This window comes from Pholcus phalangioides, unplaced genomic scaffold (assembly GCF_987345545.1).
Source record: "Pholcus phalangioides strain wild (caught in Gottingen) unplaced genomic scaffold, Ppha-v1.0 ptg000010l_1, whole genome shotgun sequence".
NCBI classification, from domain to species: domain Eukaryota; kingdom Metazoa; phylum Arthropoda; class Arachnida; order Araneae; family Pholcidae; genus Pholcus; species Pholcus phalangioides.
This window is the reverse complement of record NW_028301603.1, coordinates 7,959,423-7,975,065: the sequence shown is the minus strand read 5'-3', so window position 1 is coordinate 7,975,065 and position 15,643 is coordinate 7,959,423. Positions and strand designations below refer to the sequence as shown.

The following is a 15,643-nucleotide window of genomic DNA, read 5'->3' as shown; positions in this document are numbered from 1 at the left end:
CTGGGTACACAAAAATGACTTGCTTTCTATGTGAATGGGACAGTCGGGCAAAGCAAAAGCATTGGATTGTGAGAGTTTGGCCAGAGAGGAGAAATTTTGTTCCTGGGACTAAAAGTATCCTGCACGAACCGCTCATAGACCCCCCACCCCCCCCCAAAAAAAAAAAATCTTGCTTCCACCATTACACATCAAATTGGGCTTGATGAAGTTTGTAAGGATTCTACCACAAGATGGGCCTTGCTTCAAGTATCTTTCTGTGAAATTTCCCTCCATCACACACGAAAAATTGAAAGCTGGACCTGAAAGCGTTGGTGCTCAAATCAAAAAGCTGATGAAGGACAAAGATTTTGAAAAAAATGATGAATGAGAGAGAAAAAGATGCATGGACCGGTCCACTCATCTGTTTCCGAAAACTTTCTGAGGAATAACAAAGATCCAAATTACAGAAACATTGTTGAAATAATGTTGAAGAATTTCAAGAAGTTGGGTTGTAACATGAGTGTATATGTGCACTTTCTACACTCCCAATATCGAGTACTTCCCAGTAAATCTGGGACATTACAGTGAAGAGTACGGTGAACGCTTTCACCAGGATATTAAAGAGATGGAGAATAGGTACCAGGGAAGATGGAATGAAAATATGATAGCGGACTATTGTTGGATGTTGAAGAGGGACAGAATTGATGAAGGAGGATCTGCGAGAAAGTCAAAAAGGAGAAAGTTTGTTTAATGGAACACTATTTGCTTTTCGTTTTATTAAAGAATAGTCAAGAAATGATTAGGATAGTTCTTTACAATATTTTTAAAGTGTGTAACCAAATACTTTGTATGAAATGGTGACTGATTTTTGATTACATTAATTAAAATATTGAAAACATGACTTCTTATATTTGTGAAAACCTGACGTGATAGACAAAAATGGAAGTCATTTTCGGAATCAGCATTAAAAATTGATTAAGGAGCACTGACTTTTAAGAAATCATCTGAGAAAAAGTTTAAAAATGCAGACTGGTGTAATCTTCAACGCATGGTTTGCTGAGCTGTTACCTAATATGTGTAGCATATTTAGTGCCCCGTGAGTTTCATTAAAATGTCAAATGTGGCTATCACCTTGATCTGGTCCAAGTACTGATGCATCATTTTCCAAATAACATATCAATGCTTTGATTAAAAGAGTGAAGAATGATTCTATTACAAATCTATATCAGTGTGATGAACGCTCAACTAACAGGAAATTGTTGATAATTATGTCTTTAGTTATATGAGATACTGTATTAGATTTGGTTGGAAATGAGGACAGGGCTGCAACTGGGGTGGGGGGGGGGGTGTAAGGCGGGTCTGGTGTCCCGGATTCACTCTTTAACTGCTTCCTCTGCATGCAAGGGGCATCAAAATTCCGGCTTGCCATGGGTGACAAAGTATCTAGTTGCGGCTCTGAATAAGAATACAGTAATGTATGAAGAGAAATTTGCTCCAGAATCACTTTTGTTTGTTGAAACACAATTTCCCATAAGTTTCTGTGGAATATTGTTTAATTTATTCCAGGTATGGCTCAAAATTTAAAGATAAGTTTTTTAAAATACCAAGGAATGTTATAAAGACGATAAAAACTGACCTAACGCTAAAATGAATAGCTTTGAAATTGGAATGAATGAGAATTTAAATGGGGTATGAGATGAAGACAACCATAAGTATTATTTATGGGCATTGTATAATATTTTATCATGTGTATACATTGTTTATAATTTTTGTTAATTGCATTTTTAATTGGGTTGCTATATTTTTGAAGTATATGCCATCCATATTTTTATGGGCATCTTTTTCTCAGCCACCTCGTTGAGCATTTTGCCTGTTGTGGCGTTGTGTTTGTACAGAAGATCTTTTTATTTTAAACTATGCACACAATAAACACCAGCTTTATTCTGTTTAAGCCAGTGCTAACAGAGTCGAGTGTGTAGGTGTCCCCCATCCGTTTGTGTTTTGGTACATCTGTAGAACAGATTACACAAAAGGGGATGTGAGTAAATCAATGCTCAAGTGACATTCTGACAATCATTAGCTTAAATTCATCTCATGATGCAGCTGATTTATTTCATTGCTTGCATTTGTATCAAAGAAAATGTTCATTAATCGCATCCGTTAGCCAAGGCAGAAAAACTATGAAAAAAAAATTGTTCGCAAAAAAATTCACCAGCAGAGGCATTTGTTAGCCAAGGTACTGTAGTTATATGTCCTCAATAAATATATATTTGATTTTCTTCAAACCCGATTTGAATAAAGCCATGCCAATATGTTCTCATCCAAATGCTAAGATAATCTTCATTCCAATCCCTCCCTTCCTTGTTATTAAAAGCAAATACAAAACCCTATTTTTCCCTATTGGTGCTTACGTAATATTTGAACGGTTCTGAGAATAATAGAAATGTACAAATAATTATACACAGTGAGAGGGGAAAATTTTTTTTATTAAGTCATATGTTATTGAATAACGTTTAACATAAATAAACAAAGTTGCACACACTATGTCATAGTCTCAAAGGCAATTAGAAATAAACACGATTTTGTATATTTTGAAATTAAAATTTTTTTTTTTATTGCTGCTTGTATTTCCGTAGGTTGAAAATGTTATTTTTCATAGTATTCTGTAATACTGTGCAGATGTACATTGAATTTTTATACATTATAGAATAAGCAATTTCTTGATATAGCAGAGAGGATCAGTCTATCAAAATCAATATGAGATCACAGAAATTCTATAACATTGAAGATAAACATATATATATACATAGTAGACAAACAGATATACACTGTAGAATAAACAATTATTCTAACAGCCCAGAGGATCAACTGTCAGTGGACGGAGTTAAGCTTTTGTTCTAGGTTAGATAAGAAGAAGAAGCGAGAAATAAATATATGCTCAGTATAAATAATACAAAAAGGTTTCTCTTCATAGAAAGCCACACACGTAATGGCAAGGTTTTGCAATTTCAAATGTGGCAATTATAATGCTGATCTGATCAGGAAAATATCAAAAACCACTTGAAGGGTTTGGCTTAGATTTGCACCTTAAAATTGAAAAACCAACTTGAGCTGACCATCCCAAATAGTGGGGCTAAAACAACTTTTAATAACTTACCACTCACTGATCATGAGCTAATCCTAATTTCCTTCATTATTTCTTGAATTTTCCTTCATTATTTCTTGAATTTTCCTTCATTATTTCTTGAATTTTCCTTCATTATTTCTTGAATTTTCCTTCATTATTTCTTGAATTTTCCTTCATTATTTCTTGAATTTTCTTTCATTAATTCTGGAATTATTTCCTTTATTAATTATTATTTATTCTTTCATTACTTCTGAAATAATTGCTTTCATCAATTCTGAATTTGTTTCTTTCATTAATGCTGAAATTTTTTTTTATTTAATAATTCAAAATAGCATACATAAATACATGAATACAAATATACAAAATAAAATAAAGACAACAGAACAAAAGACAAAACATACACTATGCAGCTCTTAGGGACCCATTAATGCTCTCTTTCATTTATTGCATGGGGGGGGGGGCCCAGTGTCAAAGGTGGAGTCTAATGTATATATGTGTACATGAATTGATATCATCATCATCGTGCCCCCCCCCCCGAACTTTGCCACTGGACTTATCCCGTTGCCGAGATCTCTTCCAGCCCAGCTTCGTGGCAGTCTTGCTTCCCCAGACTTCCAAGTCAATCTCCGCCTATGATTTATTGTTTCAAATTCCTGTGGATGCCATAAGAAAATAACGGGGGATTGTTTTTTTTTTCACCGACCACCCAGTCACATGATGTTCCGACGAAAGATGTTGGGAGACACCGTTCTCAGCCAACACCCCTTATCAAAGCTGCATTAAGAGAGCCCCTTTCAAGCGGCTTTGCCCCCTATAGATAAACGGGCAAAAATAATAACGGGTACTATAATAAAGTATAAGAGGGGGGGGTGTTGTCTCAGCACTGCCTAAGACGCCTTCGTATTAAGGAGTTCTAGCACTGCCAAGGGGGAGACCGCTGACGTCATACTCTCTCCAGTCGGGGCTAAGACGCCTTCATATAGGCGTGTATTAATGAGTTCTAGTCGGGGCTAACGAGAAAGAGAGGGCTACGGCACTCGAAAGTCACGTGACCAACTGGGTCCTACTTTTTTTCGTTGCTCGTTCGTGTTGCTGCTTGCTTTAGCTGAGAGGAAGGCATTTTTTCAGTGCTTCGAATATGCGATCCAATAATCTCAAGCTTTATAATATTTTATCTTTGCCAATTTTAGCTTCTGAGAAACATGCAAATGCAGGTGAGTGTTAAATACTATCTTTATTAGTATTATTTAATAATCTTTATTATTATTAATTTAACATATTTGTCTGTATAAAGTAAATGAAATTGTGTATGTTACCACTTGCAAAGCTGTTCGTATTTCTGGCATGGAAATTGCATGATTTAACTAATCAGTAGGGGTATAATAATTAAGTTAAATTTACGATTTAAGGTACTTATATAATAATTAAATAAATTTGCGAAATGATGAACAGCTTGACTAACGTAACTAATAATTGTTATTCAAATCATCTAGAAAAGCGTTGATACACATGTATGGTGCAAATTTTTTGCCTATGATGAGAGTATAATGTAAATAAAATGCACATATACACTCATATCACTTAAATAAAATTATGGCTATGGTTAGTATAAGGCACCAAGTAGCACCAAGGTGCTCAATGCTCATGTCTGATTTCATGCTCGCGAGCACTTCATCAATGCTTCAATTGAACGCCCTGTAAAAGTTACACTCAAGTATTATATTCATGCAGATTTCATTGATACACATTTGTGTAATCATTTATTAATGAACAGTAAAATAAGTTTGAATAGTTTTTGTAAGAACTTTGCCTACATTTTATATATTTATGCTTTGTTCATTTTGAAAGTGTATGTATTTGTACTGTAGAGAGAGTTTCCCAACCTTTTTGATGTAGTGGACCCCTTAGTGAATGTCAAGACACACAACACAGACTCCTGTAGCGAAGGGCAAATTCCATGTTACCTTCCCATGAAATCCAAAATGTGTTTTTTTTAATAATTTATATATCAAAAAAATTGAAGTACTAAATTACAATTGCACAGCATTAAATGTGTTCTTTGTGTAATAATAGTAAATAATTGTCACAGGGCCCATGGGGGCCCGTTGAAAAACACTGCTGATTTTGTTTCCTGCTGTGTGTTGCATCTTTTATGACAATGTTTTAACATCTGTAACAAATCCTGGAGATTTCGCTTAATTTATTTTTAATGTTTTTTAGGGAACTTTCTGAAGGTTTGAATGCATCTGAGAACAGTTTTGTCTCGTCAGAAAGATATGCTGGTTTCTTGTATGTAGTTCTCGCTGACGTGTTGCTGTATGTTTCTGATGAGCCTGTGATCGAGTGCGGGTTAAACAGCTGGAGTTACTATGAAACTCTTGATGCCTTGTCATCTGATTAGTGATGTGCATGGATTGATTGACGAGATTCCCACTGGCCCTATCTTCGACTGGGGCATGGCAAGATGTTTTAGATTCGTTCCAGTGGTTCAAGTATTATGTTTCTAATTGGTCCTAGTGTTTTGAGTGGTGATTTCATTCCTGTGAGTGTCAAATCGTGCACGTCAATTTTGTTGATGTCATTACGGTGATCTGCAATTTTTGTGATACTGTTTCTTAAAATGACATTTTATTGTGAGTGAGTTGAAGGCCCTTTATTTCAAGTAAGTAATGTTTATTCCAGAAAGAAAGTGGGGTAGTTGACGTTTTCCTCTTCTGGAAAAGATGCTGTATTTTTCATCCATGTTTATAAACGTTAAAATATTATACTATATTTTGGTGTGCATTTTTCATTCAATAATTAAAACAACTTGAAAGATTATTATTACTCTTATTTGGTTTTTGAGCTTATGAAGCAGAATCTGTAGTTTCAGTAGAGAATAATTTGGAATTCCCAAACACACAGAACTGCTTTAAGATAGGTTTTCCTTTGAGCATTATTTAAGACAGTGGTTCTCAACCTTTTTTGTGACTCGCTTTTCTGTATATAATTTCTATGGCGGAGTCCTTTTTGCATATAATTTTTATGGCAAACCCCTGTAGACCTTTTTTTATTTCTCTATCAAATTTACTGATTTATTTTATTTTCCTCGAGTCGCTGCGGAGCCCTTAGAAATTGCACACGGAGCTCCAAGGTTTCCGCGGAGCACTGGTTGAGAATCACTGATTTAAGATATCAAGGTGGTAGTATGCTCCCACAAAATTATTTTATTTCTAGAAAAATATAGTTAGAAAAAAAACTTTCTTTCAAAAATTATATTTGATCAAACTCATGTTTAGAAAAAATTTTAAAACTTCAGCTTTGTAACAAATTATGCCTTGAATTATTGAAAAATAAAAATTTTGTACACATCTGTCTGGTTTTTTTTCTCATATTTCAGTATTTTTTCACAGTGAATAAGCAGTTTACAAAATTTCTTTAATGGGCAAAAAGTTGTATTTTACTGCATAGAATTAAGCTATAGATCTTGAATCGCTAATGCAAATATACTTTATTTCAGTACGTGTTTGACCAATAGATTGTCATTTGAGGGTTATGAAAATGCATTGGAATATAATACTTAGTGAACCTGATAAAATTTACTTGAAGGGTTCTTTTCCAGATATTTCTAGAGTTTATGAAGTGTATATGAGCTATTAAAAGCAGGTAAGTCGGTGCAGTGTATTTTCAGCAGTTTGTTATCCCAATTTTAAGGGTAAAAATTTTTTTTTATTCTTCCAGTGTTTATCATTTTATTGTCATCTTATTCACAGGTTTTTGCATAATATATTGCGTATATATATATTAGACCAGTCGACTCAACCTTTGACATTCTGGGCTCCATATCGCCTAGGAGCCTTGTTCCAGGATGTGGGGGCCATAAGATTTGTATACAGTAATTGTCTAGTAAGAAGAAAATATATCCAATATTTGAGGGAAAATGACATTCAAATTTGTGTAGAAAGACTTGGAAGCTTAATATTTCGTTATATGTCATTTTTTCTCTTTAAACTCCTTTGGGCAGAACATATTTTGCAAACCGAATGCGTATATATATGCTGCGAAAGATCGCAGGGAATGTTCTGCAAAGTTGGAAGAACTTGGCTATTGCAGAGGATGTTTTGCAAGAAAGCCAGCCATATTACGGGGGAACAGGGAAAAAAAGTTAGGACCCAGTTGGTCACGTGATCGTCGTTTTTGCTCGGAGTGTCATAGCACGAGCCGTTAAAACCCAAAACGGCTCAGTGATATGATTGGCTGATGAGGGAGTGACGTCAGTATAAACGTACTAATGTGGTTTCATTAGTTTATCATATTTGGCAAGAAATTATACTTTTCCATCTTAGAAACAAGTCGCCAAGATGACCTTATGTTGCTATCTTTCAAAACAGAACTGTATCTGGAAATCGTATGACCATGTAATCTGTATTTTACGGGACAAAATTACGTAGAACTCAGAAAATTGCAAAATTTCCCCCGTTATCACGTCATTTCTAGTAAAAATACTCATTTTGTGGATTTTCGTCTTCGAGAGAAATTTTTTTTTTTCAAACCGTGAATTTTTAATTCTAATGAAAATTTCCCATCCATGAAATTTCTCGTTTTGAGATATTGGTTGCATTCAATACTACTGTGCTGTTGTTTCGTACATGCTCGAACCATGGCCAACTGTGGTCCTCGGACTTATCTGATGTGGCCTGCGACCTCAAACTTAATTTTGTAAAAATTTTTAGATCACTTCAGTGACCGCCGCACAGTTCCACAGCACACGTAAACGGTCCGTGGCACATTTACAGAGAACTTGAATGGCTCTTGGAACAGTTTAACATCAATCACTCAAGTGACCCTCGACATATACACAGGTCACTTACCTGCGGCATGGTCTAGAACGCTTGAGCGAACCCGACACATTTCCAGATCATTTTAGTGATCCGCGGCACATTTTAGATCACTTAAGGGGCCTTTGGAACAGTTCACATCGCTCAAGTGGCCCGCGACACATTTACAAATCAGTCAAGTAACCCACGACATATTTACAGATCACTTAAGTGATGTGCGGCACAGTTCCAGAGCACGTAAGCGGCCTGCGGTGCAGTTCCACATATTACTCGTTACCCGTGGCTCAGCTCTAGAACACTCAAGTGGCCCACGGTATATCTCCACATGAACTAAGTGGACCGTGACACATTTTCAAATCAACGAGGAAGTGGCCCGCGCTCTCCTAAAGATTGAGTATCCTTGCATTACAGTAGGGTCAATGGCAAGATTCCAGTTGGTCCGTGTAATCACACGGACTAAACTTTTTTCACTTCCAAGCTTATAAGCGAAAAAAGTTTCGTCATGATTCTTATCAGTATAGTGTTTTAACAATAAGAGAGCCACTACATCAAATGGACCCCAGGACCAGGGCAGCAAACAGATTTGGTGCCCTGGACCAGAGGGGGCGCAAATATAATCTATTAACCCCACCTTCAATATTAGAAGGACGAGGCACCAAAATGCGTGCTTGCATCGGCTAACTAAGCATCTGTAGTTGCAGCCCTGTCCAGAAATTTATTTTTGAGGGGAGGGGAGAGAATAATAGAGAGCAAACGAATGTGCCATGTTATAACATATATCTTTGTCATTTTCTTAGGTTTTGAGGGGATGGACCCACCCTCCCGGCACTGATGGACAATTGAAAGCTTTTATCGATTCTCAAAATTTTTTTCAAAAATACAATTTTATAATTACTTGTCATAAATTTTCAATTGCGTATTTCTTTCATTCTAAATTTTCAACAATGGGGTTATAATTAACTCTCACATTAGATTTTAATAATGTATCTCTTACAATTCTAAATTTTCATAATTTTTTATTTTTTATATGTTCATATTTTTAGTTTTCATCATTATATATATACTGAGTATGCTGTATTAATGTGCAACATACTGAAAAAAAAAGCGCAGAACCGCTGGCGTACGCAAGATGGGGTTCAAAACCCCCCAAACAGAAGGCTACGCAGGGGGGGGGGGGGTGCTCAGGGAACATATATGCCCTCCCCAAGCTATCAGTGTTTTTTTTTTTTTGCAGTGAAAAAAAAAATGAGCACCTCTCAAGAAAATCCTGCGTACGCTACTGAGCAGAGACCAACGGGGAGATCAGTAATTTGGCAGATTTTTTTAATTGCTGGAAAAAGAGACGTTGACACAAAATGAAATGTTGTTCAAACAACAAACTATCAAATCAAATTCTTCGGTGCCAGTCTTTCTATGCTTTGGTTTTACACTTGAAGTATTGGAAATACTGCACAAATAAATTGAGCCATTCAAAATTTCGTTTGTTTGTACGCGCTCACTTTATCAGGTTTCACCCAAGTTTTGTGCTTTAATCACTAGAGGAATGATGGCTTGGATGGGAAAACAAGCAACCTATTGTTTTTACATTGCTTTGCACTAAATATTATGGGAAAAGAGTTAGTGGCCCCCTGCTGTAAAGACAGTGCAAGAAATATTGTCACTGGCGTTTTTCTCGAGCTAATTGACTTGGATCCCAGAAAGCACAAATGTGGTAAACTTTTTCTCACTGTAGATTTTTTTTTTTAACTTAGTGAGTTCAGCCCTGACTTCAAGGACTGTAGGTATGTTATCATTGAATTCAAGGTCTGAAAGGGTAATAACATTTCTTTTGTATAGGCTACCATTATTGCCAAAAAAGCAATACCCAAATACCTTTATATTTTCAAAATTCAATGTTATTCAAAATATCTTTCCACTTCTCAAATATCAAAATTCATAAGCTAGTGAATGTAAATTAATACAGTAACAAAGGATAGGAATCAGACTTGTTTAGAAAAAGTTCAAAAGCACCTCCGCTCCAAATCTTAGCAAGTCTTGAGAGTTCAATGGAAATTTCACATCATTTTTATAAATAAATCACAAAATAAATTGAAATTGAAGTATTTATTGATGAAAAAATATCAACTAATGTTCATTTACAATACGTATGATTGCAGCCTCTATGCACATGCAAAGGACTTGCTAAACTTTTGATCATTTCTACTTAGCATAAAAGTGTCAAACTCCTTTTGAATGTTGTCTTTTTGGTGATTAAATGTTCAATTTCCAGAACTGAAACTAATGAATCTGATATCATCTAGTGTTTTGTGGAGAAAGATCCCAGCTTTCATTTTTATCTGAAAAGAGAATGAAAACAATTGTAAAATACTAGACAAGCAGTTATGATGAAAAAACATTCATTTAACAATTAATAATACAAATACAAACCGAAAGACCGGAACAGGGAAATTTCCCAAGCGAGGACTGATGCTGGGAATAGGTTTTTAACTCAAGCAAGGACAGTGAGCAAACAGATGGTGTTCCAAAAGAGATGGGATAGTTTTAAAAAGATGGCAGAACAGGTGAAACCTCATTTTCACCTTAGCATCATGCATGGAACAAATAACGTGCTATAATATACTTGAGCAGAATTGACTTCTGAGAGGGGGGGGGGGGAAGGAATTCCCTACAGAAAAACTTTAAGACTTACCAACCTTTAAAAAAATGATTTAAAGTTAATTGAAAATGATTACAATAGCACGTAAAAGGTGTTTTCTTTTGTAATATTTTTTTCTGAAAATATTTGAAATCATTATTATAATATATTTAAAATTTTGCTGACAAGGGAGGTGGAGGGTATCGGAGGAGGCCAAAATTCTTACACAATACAGTAGATGCGGTTTATTGAAATCATGCATAATGCTATCATTTGGATATTGCTATCAATCACTAATATAAAATATAGAATGGACCAATATTGTAACATAGGCAAAAGTTCATTGATAGTTATCAGGACCTACGGCTTTCGTTATATTTTTTTTTCCATTTAGAAGCTGAGGTTTAACCATACTTTTGTAGGAGATTAAAAAATGCAACACCCCTCCACCCCATTGACAAACATTTCTGTATTCTGGTTGATGATTTTTGCTTGCACATGACATCGATAGGCTATCTGAATATTATTAGCTGCTATAATCCATGGACTTGTGGGACGTGTGAAGCTGCTTTTGTAATGAACTTCCGGCAATGCAGGCACACAAAAGGTAAGATCAAAAAAAGAAACTTCAAATTCTCAGTCAATTATCCAAATCCAGTTTGCTTGAAAGACTGCCTTGAGGAATCTATAGAACACATACAGTACATAAATTAAACACATGACTGAATTAAAAAAAAAAGATTTTTTTTTCCTCAAAACAGTCCTAAATAATGTTTTTCGACTTTTCAGAGACTTAATGACTCCTCCTGATGTTGAAAGGCACACTGCAATAAAATCAGAAAATTTTGTGCCACCCTTAGACTCCATTTTAACAATCACATGAATTTCAGGCGACCATTTACCTATTTTATAATCACCACGTCGACCGAGATTTGTCAAGCCCTGAGCTATATGTAAAATGGAGTTGCCCTGTTTTCATGTATCCTGTTTGACCAAGTAGGACTCAAGATCATCATTTGGCTTCTGGGTTTCTTTCGGCTATCTAAATATGCAATGGGTATCATGTCCTGCCAGTTCTTTGATTAAAAATACTTGTTAAAACTCTGGATTTATATGACCTGGATTTATATGAAATTTTTAGGTGAGAATAAATGAGCACAATTAGGGTATTAACAGATGCTACACGAGAAATTTTATATGGAATAAAATTTTGTGGGTAGATCCGAAAATTTAAAATATCAAAATAGATATTTTGTGCTCAGTAATTATAATTCAAAATATAAAAACATGTTAATCTACATAAAAGTGTTTTGTTATTCAACCTGTCTATCAGGTTAACAAAAACTATTTGACTGTTTTAATACCGAGCTAATTTCTGAGGTAAGAAACCTATCCCTGATCTCCTATCACACATTTGCGTTGTATTTGTATTTGTTGTATATTTTGAATAAACAGCTCCACTTTGCTAAGTAAATTGAACACAGGTAATCAGTAGTGTAGATAAAATGAAACATATGAAAGTGTTTTTCATAATGTTATACTGTATACTTATTGTGTTCAAAACATTATCCAAAAGCATTCATTTAAGATTTTGACAGTTCAAATCAGTTTTTGACACTTATGTCAAAAACCCAACCCTGGTTCTTACATCAAGTAATCTGTGAATGAAAATTTTAATGGCGTTTTATGAAGAATGTTATTTCTGACATTTTACTTTGGTTTAAAACACAATTTCTAAAAATCTATTGACTGTATCATTGCAAAATTTTATTATATAAGTATTATAAATTAGTTATATAAACAGGGTTCCACTGTAAATAAGTGATTCCCCAAATTGTCTGGAAATACAACATCCTGTTCCCAGAGGTTCAAAAATGTCAGGAATTTAGAAACCCTAATGTCAGCCTCTCTCGCAAGAGTTTTCTTTAGGGGCAGCACACAAGGCTTTGTGCCCAGGCCGCAGTTAAGCTCGAGCTGCTCCTGGTGGAGGGGGCCCATGGTACTATTTCTAATATAACATTGATTTTTAAATTGTTTCTGAGGTTATCATGGCTATAACATTTTTGAAAAAAAAGAAGGCACAATTGAATATAGAAAAATGTAGGTTAGCGTGCTAATGACTTCATTGCTACCAACATGTCATTAAATATAGAGGTATAAGCTCAATAACTAGAAAAGATGCATTAAGGAAGGGGGAAGAATCACAATTTCTTACCTCTCTGCTTTGGTAAGAGCCAAAGGTTTGCCCAAAGTGACTTTGCCAGTGCTGTACTTTGTTTCCTGAACTTTCAAATAATATTATTTCAGCAGGACACTAGACATTCATCTTTCCGCTACCCTGACTTTTGCAACCTCAAAGATCAAGATCTACAAAAAAAAGAAAATCGCGTATTTCAAAAACACAACTCGGGCCAGAACTGGGGGGGGGGGGGGGACCAACAAAATTCACAAGGGCTGCTAATTTTACATAGGAAAAAAACACAGTTGCAAAATCATTAATCAAATTCTAGTGGTGGGAGCAGCAAAATCACACTTGGCCCCACAAAAATCACAGTAAACCCTTACAGCGGCAATCTTGAGATATCTTGTTAAACTTGATCTACTTTATTTTGGTCACCCCGAAATATCTCTGGTTCTTTTAGCACACTTTTATAAACATAAGTGGCAATTGCGATGCACATCAGGAAAACTTTAAAAACTGCTTAAAGGGTTAAGGTTCTGGCGTAATTTCCAGTCATTTTAAAGTTGTTGCCACTGGTGTTACTGTGTTGGCACTGTTTTAGCTTTGTGTTTGCTTTCCACGCAACAAACGTATAATTTAAGAAATGTGTCAGATACTAAAGATATTTGTTTACGTAGATTAAATAAATTAATGGAAATACAGTGAACAAACATTATAACGACCACGTTCTTACCCCCCCCCCTCCGGCACTGCGTACGCCTCTGGGGGCCGTGATGCTCTTAGAACGCCCCTGCCCAGCAATTTTAATGATGGTCGTAACACGATTTCCTTGATTTAAGGAATTTTAGGAAGTTTCTGTGCATATATCTGCATTAATGTCGCCCCCCTCCCCTCCCGATAAAACAATTTTCTCAATTTAAGGTATGGAAATGCCGGTTTTACACAATTCGTTCGACACTTTATTACGAATAATTTTAACAAACGAATCAACTCACCCAGGATCGATGAGAATACATGCTCCTCGCATTCAATTTCATGTCAATAGCTTTTCAATCAGATGATTGCGAAGAATGTTGAGCCGAGTGCTTTCACGTTCTGAACGCATCAACAGTAGTCAAATACAAATACAACGCCACAACAGGCGAATTGCCCAACGAGGTGGCTGACTTAAGAACAGAGAATGTATTGTTTGTTGGCCGTTTATTTTCGTCATGGAATGACAATTACGAATTAAAAACCAGACAAAAAACAAGCGCAAAACGTGAGGGAAAAATGGCGGTACGATCAGCGAAGAAGGAAAGCATAAACAAAATGAAATTTCATCGCCAACCATGTACCGTAGCCGGTAGGGACCACGAAGGAATGCTTAAAGCGCAAGCGCGAATGGGCGTGATTTCACGCGTGACGTAGGAGCACTTAAACAATAAAGTTAGCATAGGTACGAGGTTGCTTGAAAATTGGCGTCTAAAATTGGCAAAGTGGCTTAAAAATTGCATTCTGCTTCTATTGCAGATTGTTCGCCATTTTTTCGTCTCGTTATGCTCGTGTTTTCCACATTTTTTCCTATTATATTATTAAAAATCATGGACAAAATGAAGAATATGAAGAGCGTGCATTTTCATCGATCCAAAGGGTGAGTTTATTCAGGCCCGTGAAACATCTGACGGGGGACCATCAAAGGTCAAAGCCTAGGGGAACTTCTGTAGGATGTGGGGGAGGGCAGTGGCTCACAAAAATAAGAACCGGTTTAAATTTTCGAAAATTTGCCTGGTAGGGCCACAGAAAAATCACCTGGCTTCTTTCTCAAGATCAAAATTTAAAGATTTTTAAATCGAGAGGTTGTGTCCATACATGAAGACAATCACATTTTCTTATGGCATGGGTGGCAGCTTAGACTTATTTATGAGAAAAAAGGGGACCATTGTACCAGAAAAAATTTTCTGTCGCAAAAGGGAGGGCAAGTATGCATTTAGGTGCCCCACTCTGTAGTACCAGAAACACCTTCGAAATAAGTTTATAAAAATTGCTTCATTATGCTTTGTTTGTAGGGTAATCTACATTTCCAGTGAATGTTAATGGGAATTGATGTATTCCAATGAAAGGTGGAATTGTGCATAGTGTCTGCTAATTAATGACCATTTTCTATTGTTATATATATGCATGTTACATACATATATATACTAGCTGACACCCGGCGGCGTTGCCCGCCCCGTAAAAAATTTATATATGTATAGCTTATTAATTATTTCATAATCAAAAATTTCTGCATCAAGTAAAAAAAATTACTTTTATTTTTAAATATTTTAATTAAAAACTTGAGGCTATCGCTTGTGGATACACAATATTTGTTTTTCCGTCTGGTGTGTAGATGTACAAATTTTTCGGATTTCCGACATGCGAAGAGGCGGAACATTTGGGAACGTAATCAGTCCAGTGCTTGGGTCTACGGGAATTCTTCCATTGCCAAGTTTGATCAACCGATGTGAAAATGATAGCAGTGCTGAGTCATTGTGCTGTTGAACTCGTATGTTGGTGGATAATGATAATTTTTTAACTTCGTGCCAGAGTGTTGATGATTTGAGGCGAGCATTGAGTTCATCAGCTGGCGTTGAACATTTATATTCCAAGTTTTGTCGTCGTAGTTATTGTTCTCTGTTGTTGGTGACGTCATACGTCTAGCTTGTGCAGCGAATATTATTCAAACGCCTTTTAAGCATTTTTTAAATTGAAACTATACCTTTACAATGAGCTGTTGATGGGATAAAGGCCGCAGTAGCACTTACATGCACCCTGTATATAGGATAGCAGAAATACCCGGCGCTTCCCGGGTTTTCTTCAATTACTAGGAGGATTGGAAAAGTGACAAACCATTATAAAGGAATAAACTGTTATAATGACAGAAT

General features: G+C 35.8%; 1 long non-coding RNA gene across 1 annotated transcript; it reads right to left on the bottom strand.

Moving 5' to 3' along the window:
• Positions 1–10,062: 10,062 nt before the first annotated feature.
• Positions 10,063–14,027, bottom strand: LOC149080831 (uncharacterized). The gene is made up of 3 exons (XR_016193348.1): positions 13,736–14,027; positions 12,774–12,925; positions 10,063–10,259 (listed from the first exon to the last, which is right to left on the bottom strand). It is a non-coding gene; the product is annotated as an uncharacterized LOC149080831 (long non-coding RNA).
• Between the last annotated feature and the right edge of the window lie 1,616 nt (positions 14,028–15,643).